A 6909-nucleotide genomic window follows, 5' to 3' on the forward strand; every position below is an offset into this window, starting at 1 on the left:
AAGGCTTCTGTGATAACCCCCACCCCCATCCAAAGAAAGGGATCCACCTAGGCAGGACGTCATCTAAGAAAACTCTTAAAATTGTGGTAAGGATGCTTTCCACAATAGATGGCTACAGGAGTAGAGTGGGGAAAGACTCACTTTTCTTTAAGGAGCTGGCCACGGGAAGTTTGGCCACGCTCTAGTGACTATGTGAACAACACAAATTGAACTTAATTTTGCTTGTTTTGTTTTGTTTTTTAATCTTTTTTTTCGGTGGGGTGGCCACAAGGGATGGGGGACAGACCTCCCAGGACTCTCCTCCCAGGTAAGGATGATGGGTACATTATGTGAGAGTCCCAAATAATCGAGAAAAATATTAGGTTAAAGTAGTCATCATTATCAGCAGCAGCAGCCAATTGCAACAGAAATACAGTAAATTCTGGAAGACATACATTTCTTTAAAAAGACATTATGACATCACGGCTAAACCCTCAGTGTGGACCTCTGAACTAATTTAACTCTTTAATGAATGGACTCAGAGTTGCTCTAACAGCTGAGGTAATAAAGCTGCACTCCTGAAATGTTCTCAAGGGAGGAAGAAGCAACAGAGCAAATGCAAGCACGGGCTGGGGGTGATTTCCTGCTTGGTGCCCTACAAAGTCCAACCAATTAAACAAACCGCTTCATAAAGACAATGCAGTAAGGACAGCGGCCCTGAACAGGGGGGAGAAGATGAGGAAGTGCGGTACCTAGGCGCTGACTAAGGGTAAGGAGGAAGAGCAGGCAACATCTGAGCTCACTTGGACGACAGAGAAAACCAGAGAACATGATCCAGAGAGTGACCTGTGAGGTCAAAACCCTGGAGTCAGAAAAGAGCCCGGAGTGACAACTGGATGGGAGGGTGTGGCAGAAGGCACTGAGAGAGGAGAGGTGATCAGGCCCAAGGGAAGGAGTTGGAGGGGGGATTTTAAGCAGAAATAGACCTGACTTAGTTTCTTGGGTAACTTGGATGCCAGGTTGAAAAAGGCAGGGTGAGGAAAATACTCCCAAATCAGATAACACTTTGAGTAAAGTGGCAGGATGCAAAATACGCACACAAAAGTCAATTACCTGCGCACCAACAACAAACATGCTCTAAAGAAAAGAGGGAAACGGTTCCATTCACAATAGTCACAAAGATAAAATAGCTAGGGAAAGGTCTAACCAAGGAAAACCAAGGTCACTGTGATGGAAGCCTTAGGTGCTCGTGGACAACATTGGAAAGGCCACTAGAAGGTGAAAAGACCTACTGTGCCCATGGGTCAAAAGAATTAGTATTGTGAACACGGCTGACCTACCAAAGCCATCTACTGGCTCACTGAAATCAAATTTCCAGGGCCATTCTTCTCAGACATGTAAAAATCTTAGAATTCATATGGAATCACAAAAGACCAAACATAGTCAAAGCAATCCCAGACAACAGCAACAAAATGTGTTAGAGGTCACCGTAACTGACTTCAAGTTATGCTCTTGAGCCATATAACCAACAGTATAATACTGGCTTCAAAGCCAATGTAATGGGTAGACTAGAATAGATGCAGGACACAGATGAGTCCATACAACTACAGCTACCTGATTTCTGGCAGATATGCCAAATATATATATATATATTAGAGGAAAAGAATAATCTCCTCAACAAATGGTACTGGAAAAACTGGATGTCAGCATGTAAGATAATGAAACCAGATCCTTACTTCCCACCCTGTACAAAACTCAGCCCCCAAGGACTGGGGAGATGGCTCTGTGGTTGAGAGCAATTGCTGTTTTTGCAGAGGACCTGGGATCACATCCCAGCACCTTCACAACAGCTCACAGCAGTCTGTAGCTCTAGTTCCAGGGGGTCTGATACCCTCTTCTGGCTTTCTGGGTATCAGGCATGCATGTGGTGCACATACATACATGTAGGCATGTATTCATACACATAAAAATTTAAAATAAATATAGAAACTAAAAATAATGTAAAACCTCAACTCCATATGGCACACAGACTCTGAAGCTCCTAGAGGAAAAAGCAGGAAGCACACTTCAGCCAGGAGTACTGGTTGGTAAGGGTTTCTGCACAGGACTCCAGTGGCACAGGAAATAAGAGCAGCAGCCAGCAAGTGTAATCTCAGTCCACAGAATGGGAGAAAACCTTTCCCACCTAACATAAATCCTGACACAGGATTTATGTCTTGGAGTTAGTAAACAACGACCTCAAAAAGCTAAACACCAGGAGGTGGTGGCACACGCCTTTAATCCCAGCACTTGGGAGGCAGAGGCAGGCGGATCTCTGTGAGTTCGAGGCCAGCCTGGTCTACAAGAGCTAGTTCCAGAACAGGCCCCAAAGCTACAGAGAAACCCTGCCTCAAAAAACAAAACAAAACAAAACAAAACAAAAAAGCTAAACACCAAGAACATAACCAACCCAACTGAAAAATGGACAGTAGAACTGAACAGAGTTCTCAAAAGAAGAAATAGAGATGGCTAATAAACACTTTGGGGTTTTTTATTATTATTTTATGTGTGGAGTGTTTTTTGCCTGCATGTTTGGCTGTGTGCCACATGTGTGCTTGGTGTCTGCAGAGGTCAGATAAAGGGGTCTGTAGATTCCCTGGAACTGAAGTTACAGATGGTTGTGAGCCACCATGTGGGTGCTGGAAATGGAACCTGGGCCCTCTGCAAACGCAGCCAGTGCTCATAACTGCTGAGACGTGTCTCCAGTCCCTAATAACACTCTTTAAAATGTTCAACATACAGTCCATCAGGAAAATACAGATTCAAACTACTTTAAGGCTGCATCTCACCCCAGTCAGAACGGCCATCTTCGAGAATACAAATGACAGCAAATGCTGGCACAGATGTGAGGACAGGACAAACCTTTGTTCGCTGCTGGCGGAGTGTGAATGGGTGCAGCTACTGCGGCGATCAGTCTGGCTGTTCCCCAGAAGACTGAAGAGAAAGACACCATGTGACTCAGCTGCAGCACCCCTAAACAAACGCCCAGAGAACTCAGATACCCGCGTCCACTGCTGCTCTGTTCACAACAGCTAGAGAAATGGAAGCAGCCTAGATGGCCACCAACTGAGGAATGGATACGTGAAATTCAGGGCCTATACACAACGGACGATTACTCCGAAAATGAAGCGTGAAATCTGTAGAGAAATGGACGGAACTAGAAAAACATTGCACTGAGTGAGGTGACCCAGGTGCAGAAAAGAAAATCACATCTCTCTCATCTTTTGTTGTGTGGACTTACCCTGGAGTACATGGGGAAGCCAGGAAACAGCAGACAGGCCACTGAGGAGAAGGGAGGGGAGCCAGTGAAAGGAAAGAAAAGGGGGGGGGGCTGCTGGGGGCAGAAAGGTTCGCGCACAGAGGTAGGGAGGGTGGGAAATGAGACGGTGGTAGAAGGCTTCACCAAAATGAAGGAGGCTTGAAAACACTGTATGGAGCCTACAGTTTCCAACCCAAGAAACAAAACTAGTTAGCAGGGCCAGCAGAGCACAGGCAACCTGCAAGGAGAGAGGCTTGCTCGAGGTTTAGGGTTTAGTTGGGACTGGGAGAGGACAGGGTAGGCGTGGGTTAGCCAAACTCAGGATACAAAAAAAGCCGCATGGAAATCCATTCTTTTGTGAGCTAGTTTTTAGTATATAGTAGATATAAAAGAGTAATTTGAAGAGAAGTACCCAGCTGTAGTGTTTGAAAGCAAATGGCCCCCAGAGGGAGTGGCTCTTGTAAGAGCTGTGGCCTTGTTGCTGTTGTCACTGTGGGAGCAGGCTTTGAGGTCTCTTTCACTCAGGCTTCCCTCAGTGTGACAGTCAGTCAACTTCCTGTGGCCTCTGTGGCAAGATGTAGGACTCTCAGCTCCAATATCAAGTCTGCCTGCAGGCCACCAAGCTCCCCACCATGATGATAATGGATTGAACCTCTGAAACTGTAAGTGAGCCCCCCTCAATTAAATATTTTCCTTTATAAGAATTGCCATGGTCATGGTGCCTCTTCACAGCAATAAAAACCTACCAGCGTAGGTGGGCAGCACTGTTCCCAAAGGCATGACTTATTGAATGACCGTGTCGGTGCCGGGCACCAGATAGCTCCCTATGAGTTACTACTGGCCAGCCAGCCCCAGGGACATCCAAAACCACACAGGCTGCCATTGCTCTTGGCTTCCCACAGAACTAGATGGTAAAACGTGGTCAGGGGAGAGGCTCTATTTCTGAAGACACTGCTCATATTTGTGGGAAATGTAAGCAAAACTAACTTTCCCACCAAAGGGTTAAATGAGACAAACTCCACTTTCAAAACATTGTAAAGAAACCACTTAGCAAAAATTCAAATTCCTCTGGGTCAGCATTTCTGGAAACCAAAATACATGCTCAAGTTTCATTTCCCCCAGGAGCTGTGCTGGTCTGTTTGTTAGGACGGTGGGCTCAGCTCGGACCTCTCTGAGACAAGGAACTTTTTGCACCAGGAATAAAAACCCAGCAGGACTAGGACGGGGTGCCTGTGCTCGTGTGCTTGTGCGCAGCTAGGCAGTTAGGAAATGCTGAGGGCTTGGGTTTGGATCCCCAGCACCCAAGGATTGTAAACTCAGGGTACAATGGTTTATATCGGTAACCCCAGCAGCAGGGGGCAAGGGGTGGAGACTGGTGGAGCCCTAAAGCTCACTGGCCAGTCAGTCTAGCTGCTCCAAGAGAGATTCTACCTCAAGGTAGCTAGCCCAAGGAAGCCGCCAACACTGACCTCTGCCTGGCCTCTACATATATGTACACATAGATGAACATGCAAAGAGATGTAAAATTTCCCATGATTAAAATGGCAAACTTTGTTTTAATTCTATTGTATTTATTAATTTTAATAACATTTAATTTATTCTTTGAAATTTTCATGCATTTATACAAAGTATTTTTATCATAGCCATCCACAGCTACAACTCTAAAATTCCTCCTAGGGTCCCCACCCTGTCTCTTTCCCAACTCCACGTCTTTTGAAAATTTTGTAATTAACCCCAAGCCCAATTAGTGCTGCCCATCTGCCCGCGTGGGCGGATGGGGCTCTCTCAACCTTCCCAAAGGAAGGAAAGTGACTCTCTCCCTCAGCAGCCGCCAACTGCCAAGAGCTCCTCTGCGGGCGGTGGGAACTCAGGGGCCCTCCCGTCCCTGCTGGAATTTCGGTTGGCTTAACATCGCTAAGGCTTCTTGCAGGTAACCACAGCTGTTACGAGTTCCAGGGATCTGCTGCCTGGAGCAGATCCTGTAAAGACAACACCTGACTTTACAGTTCCTGCGTGCTGGGCATCTGAAACTCATGCCCTTCAGCTCTTTACTGAACCACCTCCCAGCCCTGTTTTGTTTTTTGAGACAATACCTTATATTCCTCCTGCCTCCATTCTCTGAGTGCTGCGATTGCAGGCCTGCAGAGACACCACGTCGTGTTTGCAAGTTCATCTCTGTGGCATTCTGCATATCCAGTGTTGAGCAACGATCACCACTACCCATCTCTCGAATGTTGTCATGGGAAACGGGATTCTGAACTCATTAAGCAACAGCTCTCCTTCCAAGCCCTCTCATCCTGTGAAAACCTCTATTCTAATTCCTGTGTGTCTTCATTCTCCTTTTCTAGTGCTTCCTAGAAGCTAAGTTATGCGTATCTGCCTCTTGTATCTTGTTTCAATTTAAAAAAAAAGTGTTGAAAGTCCATGAAGGTTGTAGTATGCGATAACATTTTCTTTCTGTTTAATACTAATAAATAATTCAATTGCATACGTATATCTTGGTATTTTTTTTCCATTCATCTGTTGTTGATGGAGGGCCATGATTTTGCCAAAATGTCCAACCCTATGCTAAGGCCAATGCAGTGACTCCTTGAAGCCACCAGAGGGCGCATAGGGACCATCAGGCTGGATCGCCAGCAAAGACTGTGGACAAGAAAACAGAAGCCTAGTTTTGTGCTTATTAAGTAAAGGCAGAATCCCGCACGTGAAAGGAAAGCTGGCTGGGTCTGGACGTGGACCAGAGGTAATCGATCTTTCGAATCTGTAAACTGAATTCAACTGGGAGAAAGAGACATGAAGATCTACCCAGGAGAAGCCACCCATGTAATCCTGCTCCAACCCCCACCCCAAAAATGGAAAGACTCCACAGGCCACCCACAGCTTTCCTGCAAGCTGTCCTGCAGTGGGAGCCGCCCCCACACAGGGAGCTCGGAAAGAAGGGTGGGGGAGTGAGTCCAGCTAGGACTGAGCTCGTTCCTGCCTTTCCCCAGAAACCATGCCCGGTCCAACCTGTAGCTTTGATGTTTCACAGATAAGGAAACCGAGACCTGGTGCTGTTTCTATGGTGTCCTGAGCAAATAAATGTGAGAGGCAAGATCAGAACGCCGCCGCATGGATCCTGGGAATTTCTCCAGGCCCAGTGCCTGGATTTCTCTGTGCTGTGAGTCTTGGGCCTCATTCCCCACGTCATCTGACACAGTGGTATGTGGCCCTTGAGACCGGTCCACAGGGCCGCTGACAATGAATGCCACCAGAGCTTGCCCTGGCTGTTTTTTGTTTCGTTTTGGTTTTTGTTGTTGTTTTGGGTTTTTTGTTTTGTTTTGTTTTGAGCAGTCATCTCACATGGACCAGAATTTGCACTAGTATAAAGCCCTCCACTTTTCTAACATTTGCTGGTACTGAGACCTCTCTCCCCTCACTGCATCCCTATAGCTCCTCCCTGCATTCCTACAGCTCCCCCACTGCATCCCTACAGCTCCCCCCTGCATCCCTACAGCTCCCCCACTGCATCCCTAGCTCCCCCCTGCATCCCTATAGCTCCTCCACTGCATCCCTACAGCTCCCCCTACATCCCTATAGCTCCCCCACTGCATCCCTACAGCTCCCCCACTGCATCCCTACAGCTCCCCCCC

This window comes from Alexandromys fortis, unplaced genomic scaffold (genome assembly GCF_014885135.2).
Source record: "Alexandromys fortis isolate MF-2015 unplaced genomic scaffold, M_Fortis_MF-2015_v1.1 scaffold_3, whole genome shotgun sequence".
In the NCBI taxonomy this organism is placed as follows: domain Eukaryota; kingdom Metazoa; phylum Chordata; class Mammalia; order Rodentia; family Cricetidae; genus Alexandromys; species Alexandromys fortis.